Source organism: Oreochromis niloticus, linkage group LG23 (genome assembly GCF_001858045.2).
Source record: "Oreochromis niloticus isolate F11D_XX linkage group LG23, O_niloticus_UMD_NMBU, whole genome shotgun sequence".
In the NCBI taxonomy this organism is placed as follows: Eukaryota; Metazoa; Chordata; class Actinopteri; order Cichliformes; family Cichlidae; genus Oreochromis; species Oreochromis niloticus.
This window is the reverse complement of record NC_031986.2, coordinates 25,887,997-25,901,393: the sequence shown is the minus strand read 5'-3', so window position 1 is coordinate 25,901,393 and position 13,397 is coordinate 25,887,997. Positions and strand designations below refer to the sequence as shown.

The 13,397-nt window shown below is 40.0% G+C and overlaps 1 protein-coding gene across 1 annotated transcript in view; it reads right to left on the bottom strand.

Moving 5' to 3' along the window:
* Positions 1-11,057, bottom strand: part of LOC100706598 (BCL-6 corepressor) — a 65,588-nt gene extending 54,531 nt beyond the window's left edge. The window contains 1 exon segment of the mRNA XM_005462684.4: positions 10,198-11,057. The gene's annotated coding sequence lies outside the window, so the exon portion shown is untranslated.
* Positions 11,058-13,397: the final 2,340 nt, after the last annotated feature.

Sequence of the window (13,397 nt, the reverse complement as noted above, 5' to 3'; positions counted from 1 at the left end):
CATCCAAATTAGCCACCATCCCCTCTCTGAGAGGTCGTAGTGTCACATGAATTTCTTGTAACCATTTACTGAAGATCAGGCTACGTCACAGACTCTAAAGTAAAATAAAATTTATAATATCTTCCAATAAAACTCTGTGACTAGTCTATAAATGTTGAAATACTAAAACATCAAAACGCACAGTAAACTTACATAGGGTACAATAAGCCAACGAACAAGTTTTAATATTTTTTCCTAGTAAACATATTAAAAATCTTTTTTTTCCCATGTACCACACCAGATCGTTTCTTATCCAAATTATTCTATAATTTCTTCAGGACTTTGTCCCCATAATCAGGTGAAATGCAAAATATAAAATCTACATCAACACTTCAGAAGCTCAAACTTGAACTAGCCGTAGCAGTGCTGTTAGCATTATGCTAGTAGACCTTAAAATGTTATTGGTTGGCCCACATGTCAAACTCAAGGCTCTGCAAACAAACCTGGGCCTTTGTAGATTTCAATTCAACCCACCAATGAACTTAGATTTGGACTATTTTTACACTCAAAGACAAGACTATGATCAGTGACACTTTACCTTTTCATTGAAATGTCTGACAAAATAATAGAATTGTATCCTTTTTAGCTTTTCCACGATGAATTTTCTTATTCTCCATAGTGCTGGGAGTAGCTAGAAGTGATGATGAAGTTATTTTTTATTCATGTTTTAGAGATTTTATGTAGACTGTAGATCTTTACTCAAAAGGGTGGATCAAGTATGACTGAAACTGACTGATCTATTCAATTCTTTGTTGCTCTATATGTGACAATGCATCAGCAGCAGGAGGGTCTGTTAGGGTTTGCTAGTATTTCACCTCTGCTACATTAACAGATTTTTTGTTTGAACAAATTTTTCATTGGGGTCAGGTGAGCGGGACAGACTGAAAAATACCAGTGTTGGGAAGCTTTTTATTGCACTTCCAGTAACATAAAGTGTTGTTTTTAACCTGATCTTCTCCAGTTTCTCTTCTCCAGTTTCTATCTGCTCCACTCTGTGTGTGCGGAGGTGCAATCACAGGGAGAGCAGGGAAAGAAGAAACTAACAAGGCTCACGATACCAGCAGTAAAGACTCCCACACTGAGCTGAAATCTGACCAGTGACAATGAATTAGCTAACTTTACCAAGTTAGGAAAGCAGTGTTTTAGTGCAGCCTGGTGTTGCTTCAGAGATAAAAAAAAACGATTTCCAGCCTCTTCCTCACAGTGAAGAATACAGATGACCTTCATTCTACACTGTCAGAAAATATCACGTTTCCCCCTCCAAAGTCTTGGCAGTCAGCAGACACAGAAAGTAATCATTATAAGTAATCATTAATTTTTCTGCTGCTAGGTCCAGGTCCAGATCACAGGGGCAGCAGACTCAACAAAGATGCTCCTCCTCCAGCGCTCCTGGGAGGGCACTAAGGCGTTCCCAAGCCAGCTGAGAGGTATAATATCTCACGTGTGTCCTGGGTCTGCCCCGAGTTTTCATTCTGGTTGGACATACTCAAACCCCTCACATAGGAGGCGTCCAGGAGGCAACCTAATTAAATGCTTCAGCCACCTCAGCTGGCTGCTTTTGATGTGGAGGTGCAGCAGCTCTGCTCCGAGCCCCGCCTGAATGATTGAACTCCACAGCCTGCATCTCCAAAGGAGAGCCAGATAGCCTTCAATGCCCATTTCTACCTCCCATATCTGTGATCTTATTATTTCAGTCACCATGAAAAGCTACATCACAGGTGAGGGTGACTTAGACAATGATGACTTAGACCTAAGGGGGTCTGCATCAGCAGATACCTGAATCCAAGTTATGTACACTGGATTGTGAATGGAAAAGGTTGGGTTTCTATGTCCTTACATTTAAGCATTTTAATGCGCTTTTGAGACTTCTGCATCATCAGTGTGATTTTTCCCCTCGAAACCCAAACCTAATTACACACATACATTAAAAAATACATTTTTAAGGAAAAAATGCTAGATTTAGTAAATAAGATACAAATTAAAAGTCATTTATGGAAATTAAAATGTAATTAATTTTTTTTTTTTAATTTGTCAGATGGTTCAATAAATTCTCAATATTAAAAAATTTCAGGCTTTAAGGGGTTAAGAGTGACACAGTACAAGAAAAACAAGGCTTTTATGTTGTTGTGAATTAGCTATTCTAGCTGATTCTCTGAATAAGATGTTATACCTGGAATCTTCAAGAGCCCTGTTTGCTTTTGTGAGAAAATCTGATGAACACCAAAATTACTTTGCATTTCTCAGCCACATAATTTTCTCTTAGATGTTAAAATCTCAAAGATAATGGAAACTGCAAGCCTTTCTTAGAAATATTATGTAATATTTCCAGCCAAATTGGAGCTATTTTTTAAAGAAAGTCTCGAGAAAATGCAGCATATGACAACAAAATGCACATTTGACATTTATGTACGACTTTTTCAGAGCAGCTTCATCCTTCCTTCCTCTTTATAAGTTACTCTTTCAAACTAAGCACATTTAAATTGCTGCTCAGATGAACTTAAACCACTCAGACATTTTTAGTTATGGCGTGAGTGTATCTTTCCTCTTTCAGCTGCCTTCAGTTACCCATATATGTTTTGAAACATCTCTAAAATCTCTCCCTCCTCTCATTCCCTCACAGATGTAGATGTTACAGTTGCGAACGTCAGCTCCAGATTGTTGTGTTTGCAGCCAGCTGCACGTGGAGCTCCTCTCTCAAACTCCTGATGATCCAGCTGTGCTGCTGGCCACCGAGGCTAATCTGAGCTGCAATTTTCTGGACGGATTCATTACCTTCGTGCTCTCCGCTCGGCTTTGTTTTAATTTTACGAGACGAGAGACTGAGATGAAACTTTAATGACCCCTGCAGGGAAAACGCTGTTTATTTAACCTGGATTTATCTGGACTGCCCTGCTGATCGCTGGGAAATCTCTCTGGTAATGAGAAAGGAGGAAATAAAGTCCCTTTAAAAGGTGCTAAAATCATCTTTAACCCTCCTGTTTTAACCTCAAACTGAACGCGATAGCTAAACATAAGGATTGATTTTCATTAATCGATTCTACCAGGATCTAAAGATCACATTCATCTTTTTAGATTTCGATGCCTGGTGCAAAGCAGTCTGAAAGAGCTTTTTTTGACCTCAGGATTGCAAGAAATACAGAAAAAGGCATGACAGCTGCATAACAAAAAGCCGCATGGGATCAAATGAAGGCCATGTCCAAACTAATATGTTTTTGTTTAAAAACGCATCTTTTTCTCTCTGTTTTGGCCTTCCGTCCACACTGAGACGGCGTTTTTGGTCAAGGAAAACTGAGCTTTTTAAAAACACTCTCCAAAGTGGATAAATTTGAAAATGCCGTTTTCACATCACAGTGTGGACAGCGAAAACGGAGCCTTTCAAAAACGATATCACATTTTAGTCATGTGATGTGACCAATTCAACTAAGATGGCAATGGCATTTTACAGCAGTTATTTTGTTTGCGCTCAATTTTGACAGCCCTATTAAAAATTAATATCAGTGTACATGCTTCAGATAGCTTTTCTTCAAAGACGACGGAATGTTTACTCAGAGTTGTTGTTCAGCAACTTTGTACTCTTGTGTTACTCGCAGCAACAACTCCACCTCATTGTCAGTCCATTTAAAAAAACTCGGTGCTTTTCCCATTTTGCCGCAACGTTTCAAAAAGCCGGAAAGTAAATAAACGGCAGACGGAAATGACGCAGGTCGAAACGTCGTACGATTCACGCATCCGCAGTACTGCAACGTAAACGTTTTCAGTGTGCATGAAAACGTTTGAAAACGATTGTGTGGGCACAGAGCATTTTTAGACGAAAACACTGTTTTCAAATTTATCCAGATTAGTGTAGAAGTAGCCAAAAATCTACTTTGCCCAAGATTTAAATGAGTAGCTGCAAAGAGAATGACTCTGCCCCCAAAACTGGATTTCTTTCACTGAAGTCTTTTTCAGAAACACAGTGGGAGGTCTGGAAATATTAGGACAGAATGAAGACCAGAAAAAAGAAACAGCTGAAAGTCCAGGAAAATCTTTGTGAAATTCAGCAAAATATGTGACTTCAATTAAGGTTCCCTAATTGTTTTTAAAACTGATTACTGGTGTATGTGACTTCAGATAGTGACGCTCGATTATGGTAATAAAAAAAATAAAAAAATCATGACAGTTATTCTGGTCAATACTGCGATCACAGTTACTTAAAGACTTGTTTTTAAAAAAGAAGAAGCCTTGTCTTTTGTAATTAAGTAAATTTCCTTGAATTTTAATTATAATTAAGCTGTATTGACTAACTAAACAAATAAATAATTAAATCATTGTGAGCTGACCTAAAGCTCACAACGGGGGAGAGAAGCTGACTTTCACATTCTCTTCCTTTACATTTTCCCGAATGGGTGGAATGTATTATTGCAAAACAGAATGTGGTAGAATAATCTCAACCGGCTTATTTTAATAAGTAAATGAAGACAGAATTACAGTATTAAATTTAGCTGATTGCACAGCTCTACCAGACAAGGCCTGAAAAATGAAACTTTAGAAATCAAAACTACAAAGATAATCAGTTAATTAACGAAACACAAATAAAAATGACTAAAATAAATGTTCAGATGAGTTTAAACTTTGAAAAACTCTAAAAAATAAACTCTCGCAGCAATTATGGCTGTAATCCGAGTGCAGACGGTTGGACACATTACATAAGCGATATTTTTACACTCTGGGAGCCTTGTGGGTTTTACATGATTTAGGAAGAAGTACTGAAGTGTCGCAGCAAACTCAGAGCGTGAGTCATTGCAGGAACACAACAAGAGATAATTCACTGGGCTGAGAGAAATATTCTGAGAACGTGACACTGAAGAAAATCAAACAGGGATATAAAGACGCGCTGACTCATTTAATATTAAACAGCATGTGATTTCTGCCACTAGGGGTCTCCAAAGCAACCAATACGACATATCTTACTGGTGTTGGAAAGAAGCACGGGATTATGGGAGATATTGTTCTCAAACCCTTTGCCAAAGAAATCTGGTGCAGGCTTAACATCACGGTTTGTTCAATCTAAATAGCCACATCTGATGATAGTTAACGTATTGCCAGTTTACCTTATGATGACCTGACAACTAGCAAAGATACTATAGCTAATGTAAAACACTGAATTTATTTGTGGGTAACTGGACAAATTTTCCAACTGGTCGGGGCTCTGGGGAGGCCAATCCATGACTGATTGTTTTCCCTCGTGTGTTTTTTTTACCCAGGTGTGATTTTACTGCCTTGCAGTGGGTTTCAGATCACAGTAATGCTCAGAAATGCCAGCGGTGTTGTTACTCAGATCCCCAACACCAGTGGCATTTCAATCTTGTTTTTTTCATTAAGTGGCTTAACAACAACACCAACAACAGCAACAACAACAACAAAAAAGACTTTCCTCTGAAAATGGTCAGTTACAACCCGCTGACTGAAAATAAGTGAAAAAGCAGCCAATGTCCAAAGAAAGAGCTTCACAAAGACTGAAGAACTTACAGCTGCTAGGTCTGGTTGCTTGGAAGCAAAATATAAAGACATGAGATGTGTCTCAATCATTTTTCACAGTGCTGCATGTTTGGAAATGTTTTGACGTAATCATAGACTGTGGGCAAGCAAGTTGACACACTCCATCGAACGGTGTCGCTTCTTTTAAACCACTCACATTAATCCAGTCAAATCTTGTGGCAAACACCGAGGTCAGGTAAAAAATTCCATCATCACTTAATTTAAGGCTGATATTGGCCAATGCTCTGTGTCAGTAAATAACCAAGGCCGATGTATTGGTATTATAACTGGCAAAAATTGAGCCTGTCCCCCCAGTTTGATTCTGTGAAAAACATATGAGCTGAAGATTTGATCAGCAATCAGAAATTAACCCCACTCTCCTCAATCGCAATCATGGAATTATTTTGGTTTTCAAGAGGACCAACCCAGCAAATTATAGAACAAAAGGATGCCTGGGTTAAACATCTCTGTATAAACAAAATTTAGCTATTAAATGATCCACATTCAAAAACACACTCCAATTTCAATTTCCATTTCTAACATTGCTAATTTCAATTTTCAGCACCAATTGACTGGACAGCACTCTAAAGACATCTTGGCTGGTGTTTACTGAAAGAGAGACTCGAATCAGGGCAGGAAGATTATGTGTAAGACGGCCCAACTCCAACTGCTACTGCCTGCTTTAATGGTGCTTTTCAGGTTTATGCTTTCAAACTGACCAGATGTCATACTTTTAAATTAGCAAAACAAAAATGGAAAAATCACCTAAAAGAAACATCTGCAAACAAATCATTAGACAATGCACTCTCATAACTTGGTTGTCTAATTAACCAACCCTGTGGGGAAGTGCACTGCTGTTACCACAGGTCAAAATAACCACACTAAAAATAACCCACTGATGCACACTTAGTTACTCTCTAAGCGTGCATCACCTCGGGAACTGTTCCATCTAGGGATGCAACGATACCAATTTTTTCAAACCGATCCGATACCGATACTTGGATCTGAGTACTTGCCGATACCGAGTACAAAAACCGATACTTCTACCACACACAAGTTAAACTTAACCAGTAGTAAAGAAACGACCCCACACAACTCTTTAACACAAACGAAACGTTTACTGAACGTAAGGGCAGAGACAAATACTGTACAACACATCCCTTTTTTAAACTCAAATGATATTCCAATTCCTTAACCAAATGAAATACACTGTATAAATGACATAATTCCCTTTCAAATTATATTAAACAACCCAACTTATGTTATCACCTTTTGGTAAGTGACTCACTAATATACACTCCAAAACACGTTATATAAATCCACTAAACATACAATATTCACACCTGGGCCCCACACACACTCACATTCACACTTGTTGCAGGCCTGTTTGCTGCTCACGCTGGACGATGGAGAAAAATCCTCTTCTCCCCAGTAAGAGCACAAAAGTCTGACTTACAGTTCAGCTGATCGGTAGATCGCCGTTCACCAGTCCCACACTAAATCCACTCCCTGCGGACCCGATGCTGTCTCTGCTACAGCGCGTTAGCGAGTCACTGTCCAGCTCTCCGACAGTCCATAGCGGCTGCCTCCGAGGCGCAGCCAAGCAGTCCGGGCTAGCCTGTAGCCTCGGCGGTCGTAGCTGGAAACACAGCACGGTGGTGCGACCATTGAAACAAAAAGTCACTTCACCCACACTCTGTTGTGAAGCTCTCACACGGTCAGTTTTCTAGTCACACACTCTTTTGTGCTGGTTAACCTCAGTAAAACTAGTCGAGTCTCTCACTTTGGTTCAGCTAACCTCGTGCATCTCCCCATGCAAGGTCCCGTTTTATGCTACCTTCACAGGCCTCCAGAAAATTAGAACTCTGAAAAATATTTTAACTCCCTTCAGAGTTACATACCATAAAATAATACTTTTATGATTAACGTAACAGTTTGATTGCTCTAATTACCTGTATTTACCTTGCGACATATTACAGGGCAAATTATATTCAGGGTAGAGTTACATCACATAACATCAACTGTGAACACCTTATGTTACCGTGGCGTTTAAGTCCATGGGAATTATGAGTATCGGTTCATGGTATCGGTTAACTTTTACGAGTACGAGTACGCACACATTTTACAGTATCGGCACCGATACCCGATACCAGTATCGGTATCGGTGCATCCCTAGTTCCATCAGCTTGTTTTATTTTTTGTATGCCTTCAAATTACACCAAGAGCCTTTCAGAAGGAGCATTCAGTCTGCATGGGGTCTTTTACTTTTAAATTTCATCAGATTTTCTGTACTCTTTCTGTGAACAACTTCCTGCTCTGTACAGCTTGATACAATTTACATTAACAAAAAAAACCAAAAACAAAACACACACACACACACACACACACACACACACACACACACACACACACACACACACAAGACTCTGTCTTTCATGATGTTGAGTGGTTGAGATGAACTCCAGAGTATTCTGCTGTATATCCAGAAATACATGGGTGTTATAGACTCCAGGTCAGTAAGTCTGCTCAAGTCCACTTGTGTCCAAGTGACTTTAATTCCACCATAAAGTAGGGAGCACAAGGTTCTTTGCAGACCTCCTTGTGTCTTCGATTTTTTTAGAGTATAAACTTGTCCTCAGAGACTCTGTACGGAAGTCCACCTTCTGCACGTGTCCGTCAGGACTTCAAAGAATGTTCTGCACAGTGGTGTCTGCAGGTGTCCACATGCAGGTCTGCAACTGAGTGTAACCCCTGCTTAAGCCTGGGGGCTGGCATGAGTAACCCAGGAAGTAGACTGGGTGTGGATGAGGTTTCGTTCTGTCCTTTACATTGCATCAATTATACCAAGAATGCTTCGTAAGCAGTGCACATATGTTCTTTTATTCTGGAAATTGACTGGATTCTTTGTGCTGGTCCTGTGTGTGCCCTCTTTTGCTTTGTGCAGCAAAGGTGTTATTTTTACCTGGGATAAAACACAAAATGTGCATGCTCTCCACTCCATGTTGCTTAAAACAGTGGAAGGTCTACTTTTTATTTACAGAGAATAGCAGCATCACACAATCTGGTTAAATTCCAGTACAAAAACTGCTTTGCAGACCAAACTCTCCAATTTTGAAAGGCTCCTGATGAGACTCAATGCCATACCGAGGACAAACCAGAGGTATGACTTCAGAGGTACACACCCGGGATTCATGATGAGGTGATCAGCAGCAGCGCCAGAACTGAAGTGTGAAACAGCCGCACTCGGGTATTCCCAGGTTAAGTTTTAATTTATGCTACAGTGGTTGCGTCAGCTTGGGGAGGTTTTTGAGCGTACAGAGACCACTGCAAATGTGCTCCCGTGCACTCTTACCAAAATCAAAACTGCTCAACATGGATGACGCTGCGTGTCGTGCGAATGCTGAAGTGTTCCAGAACAAGGAAGGGAAGCGACACTGGAGCTCACTAAGAACAGAAGAACTGCCAACAACCCCCCCCCAAAAACCCCATCAAATATCAAAAGAATGTAGGATGAGAACGCACAGATTTCATTGTTTTTAACACTCTGTAGTTCTCTGTTGCTGGCTGGTGCACAAGCAAGAGTCGTCCACAGACCTGTGTTATCATTTTTTTGATGCTGCCCCCACCTGACAGCAGAAGCTTTTGGCCAGTAGACTGCCAGTTTGTGTCTGCACTCAGGCTGTCAACGAGCTTCCAACGCTGAACCATAATGTCCCCATTATGTACGACTTTTACTTCTGCTTAGAGCCCAGGTGTATCCTTCCCACATGGCCAACGACATTGCTATTGCGAGCATTTATAGTTGAGGTGGTGAGCAAGTGCTGCTCTGCAATTTGGGTGCTAAAACACTAGGCTGGTCGTGAACTTTCACTCTTCTAGTTGATCCATTCTCTTCCACTCAATTTGAAAAATGACAGCAGAAGAAGAAGTAGCTGGAAGTGTACGAGGAAACAACGGCAGCCAACTGTCTCCGCGCAAAGTGTACTTACATTTCTGGGGAGGTGCATGTCAGGTTAGGGCGAAGGTACATTATGACGTACCTGCAGCATAGGTTTACTTAACATGTTCCAAAGTAACAAGGAAACTACACGAATGAGAGGCGACTAAATGAACAGCACTATTGTATGACACAAAAACATGGACAGCACACATCTGCAATGATGGTAGCACACAAGTGATTTCATCAGAAACTTTAATGTGGAACGCTCTGAAAAGGCTATAACAAGTTATAACAAGGTCACAAGAAAAGCAGCAAATTCTTACATGTAGAAAACTCTAAAAGCTGTCCTTAAATAAAACACAAACGCACCAGGTCAGCAGATAGCGCTCTCTGCGCTTGTGAATGTGACAAAAACTGCAATAAAAGTCATAAAAAAAAATGTCGAAGATGAGCAGGAAAATTCCCAAACTGCAGGAAAAAATTATATCAACAATGTAAAGAATATTTCCTTCAGTCTGAGGAATATTTGAGTGTTTTAAAGTGAATTAAAAGCAGGATAATATGAAGACGTCAGTGTCTGATTATTGGTGCAAACTTATATACAGACATGTTAATCATCAGTGGAACATTAGAGGATTAACAGAAAAGTTTAACTGTAAACTTCGCTCTGTTTTTATATCAAAAATAACTCTAAAACTCACCGTGTTCTTCTCCTGAGCTGTAAGATCCAGTTTTTCTTACTTCCGAGTGAACATCCATCAGCTCCAAGCCGGTGAGATTAAAACGAAAAAAAAAAAAAAAAAAATCCCATCAAGGTAAATAAATCCACAAATCCATCCTCCTCATCGATCCGCCGCGTGCGGGCTCAGGACGGGGTCGTGTGCGCGCACGCGCACGCTCATGGACACGCTGTCACACACTCAGCGGGGTTCGGTTTGCTCCCAGAATTAAATTAAAAATAAAACTAGATTTTTTTTTTTTTAAAAAAGCTCCAAAGTCATTACAAAGAGCACGCGCGCATGGTGCGCGCACGCGCACGCACAGGTCACAAACAAGGTGTCCCGTGCTGCGCAGAACTCCGCTGGAAAAACGCCAAATTTAACCCCGAACAGCAGACACGTACACACACACACTCACAAACACACAGACAACCGCGCACACCTGGGCACGCACCCACCTTCCTGCACACGTGCCGTCCGGTACCGGACTGAGCCCGAGTGCGTGTGTGTGTGTTTGTGTGTACCTCCGCGGAGTCCCGGCTGGGAGCGACAACAGCAGCGGATCAGATCCAAACACTTTGAGCCCCCAAACAAAACAAAAAAAACAAAACAAAAAAAAAAAAGGAGAAAATATCCCTCCGGGCACCTCACGCGCAGCTCGCGGGTTATTCCACCTTTCTTTTCTTTCCTTGCCGTCCCGTCGTCCGTGCGTCTGCTGGGTTTATCCCGCTCTTCCTCCACCTCCTCCTCCTCCTCCTCTCCACCCGCCGCTCTCTTTTCTGTTTTCCTCCACGCGAACACGGCCTCCCTCTCTTCCTTTTTTTTTCTCTTTCTCTACGTCTTTCTCCGCCGAGCTCGCGCTCCACTGTCAAATTAAACTCAATTAACAAATTTCGGTTCCGGTGGGAGATTCCAAAATAAAACCAAACCGTGTCGTTTGTGCCAGTTTCACATGAAAGTAACAGAGTTGGAAAAAAAGTGTTTATTCATGAGGCAATTTTATTCCTCGGTATTTTTTCTTTTATTGCATTGTGAATGAAAACAAAAAACAACAACAACAACAACAACAAATAAAATCCACTGCAACCTTGATATAAAAACTTTAGATCTAAAAAGTATATAAAAAATAAAATACAAATGAAACAGCATACACATAGTATATTAATTATTACAATTCTTTAAAAAAATCCAGCACAGAGCAGAAAATATCTGTTATCCATAAGGCACTTTCTAGTCCATATGTATCACAAAAGCAACAGACGGACATAAACATCTAAATACAACAAATAAGAATAAGCATGATGAATAAAAGCAAACTAAAAGAAAAATAATAGAGGAGTGAAAATGACAAAAAAATATTAAAGCCTTAAGTCTGACTGAAGTTTGATGAGGTGATGAGAAGAGAAGCCAGTAACAAGGAGATCCATCCACAGAAGAGTGAAACTTATTTTTAAACAGATGATTAAAATCAACCTATAAAGGTAATAAAACCCACAAGCAACAGAATTAAACAATATTTCAGACGAGAAACTAGATGACAAACAAGAATGCTTTGAGTCTGAAGGAGTGGTTTGAAACCCTGCACCTGAGTGATCCAGTGTTCTGTTTTTAGCAGGTTGTCACAGAAGAGTTAAAAACAGATTCACCTGTATCACTTTCTGTTATATATACACTGCACTTACAGCATTGCAACCATGGACAGGAATTATGGCCCTGCAGATCCTTTCTAGATAAAACCCGTGTTTCCCTCCTCAGTGCACATTGTAAATATAACTTTAGGATGTTACATAATATGCAGTGAAAGTTCTTCTATTGATTGATTTCAAACAGTCCACTACCCCACTTTCCTTTGCCTAATGGCTCACAGTGGTTTGGTCCACTTGGCTTTTATATTTTTTTAAAAAAAGTTTTAACCATAGAATTTTACTGTTGAACCAAAGTGTATTTTGTTAGCTACAGTTAAAGCTCCCGCCCTTCTGTGAACTGAAATTGAAATGGTTAAGAAAATGTAAGCTGGGTCATAAGGTGACGAAGAACCAGTCTAATAATGAAAAAAAGTGTTTATCACGATCACACTTTAAGCTACTGTGGATACGTTGCACTGATGTATCCATCTATGATCAGCTAATTTTATTCAGTTTTATTTATAGAGCAATGATTTAAACAGCAGTGGGTTCAGGATGCTTTATACTGCAATATTAGAGAAAAAAACACAACAATTAGATGATTCCCTTTGAACAGCACTTGACAAAGGTGAGGAGAATGAACTCCTTTTTATCAGGAATACACCTTTCCTAAACCAATTTTTAATGCAGAGAGTGTCAAACTGTGAACTGGTTCCATAAGACAGCTGAAAGCTGAAGACGCTAGAAGCTCAGGAACCAGAAGCAAGCCAGCAGTCTGAGAGCAAAGTGCTCTGTCAGGATATCACATTACTCTGAGGTCTTTAAGATGAGAAATGATTATAAACAACGTTAAAGGAACAGCCTATTTCAGGAAGAAGAGAAACTAAGTTGATCATGAACACGCAAAAGAAACAGTGCTTTTATTTTGACAGTCTCACACCTTTACTTCCCTTGTTATCAATGGGCTTCATGCAGATCTGTACTTAGTGAAACGCTTCATATTTGTTTTTACTTAATTTTAATACAACTTAGAGCTGTTTTGTTTATTTGCATTTTTGCCGTTATTTTTGCTGTTTCACAAAAACAACAAGATCAAGCTGGTGTGAGTACCACAGCTGCTACACACTTAGTGATAATACTACAGCGTTAATACTACTCTCTATACTCTCTAAATCTCTAAAGTACGTGCGCTTAGTGCTTGTGCTCCTGGGTGATTGGAATAATACTGTATGAACCGAAAGAGTAGTCCTGCATCTGCCATCTTAAAAGTATTTCTACTACTTCTTGATGCATTCTCAATCATTCAGGTAAGTAAATCTCCAAAAGTTGATTCTGTTCATCTGGACGTAGCGTTTTGTGGGAGAAACGTTTCGTCACTCATCCAAGTGACTTCTTCAGTCACAGCTGACTGCAGGTTTCCCCAAGTGAGTGAGTGACGAAACGTTTCTCCCACTGAAAACGCTACGTCCAGATGAACAGAATCAACTTTTGGATATTTCTACTACTGCTACAGCTGCAGTACGTATTACACCCACTACATGTACTTCTCGTTTTGAT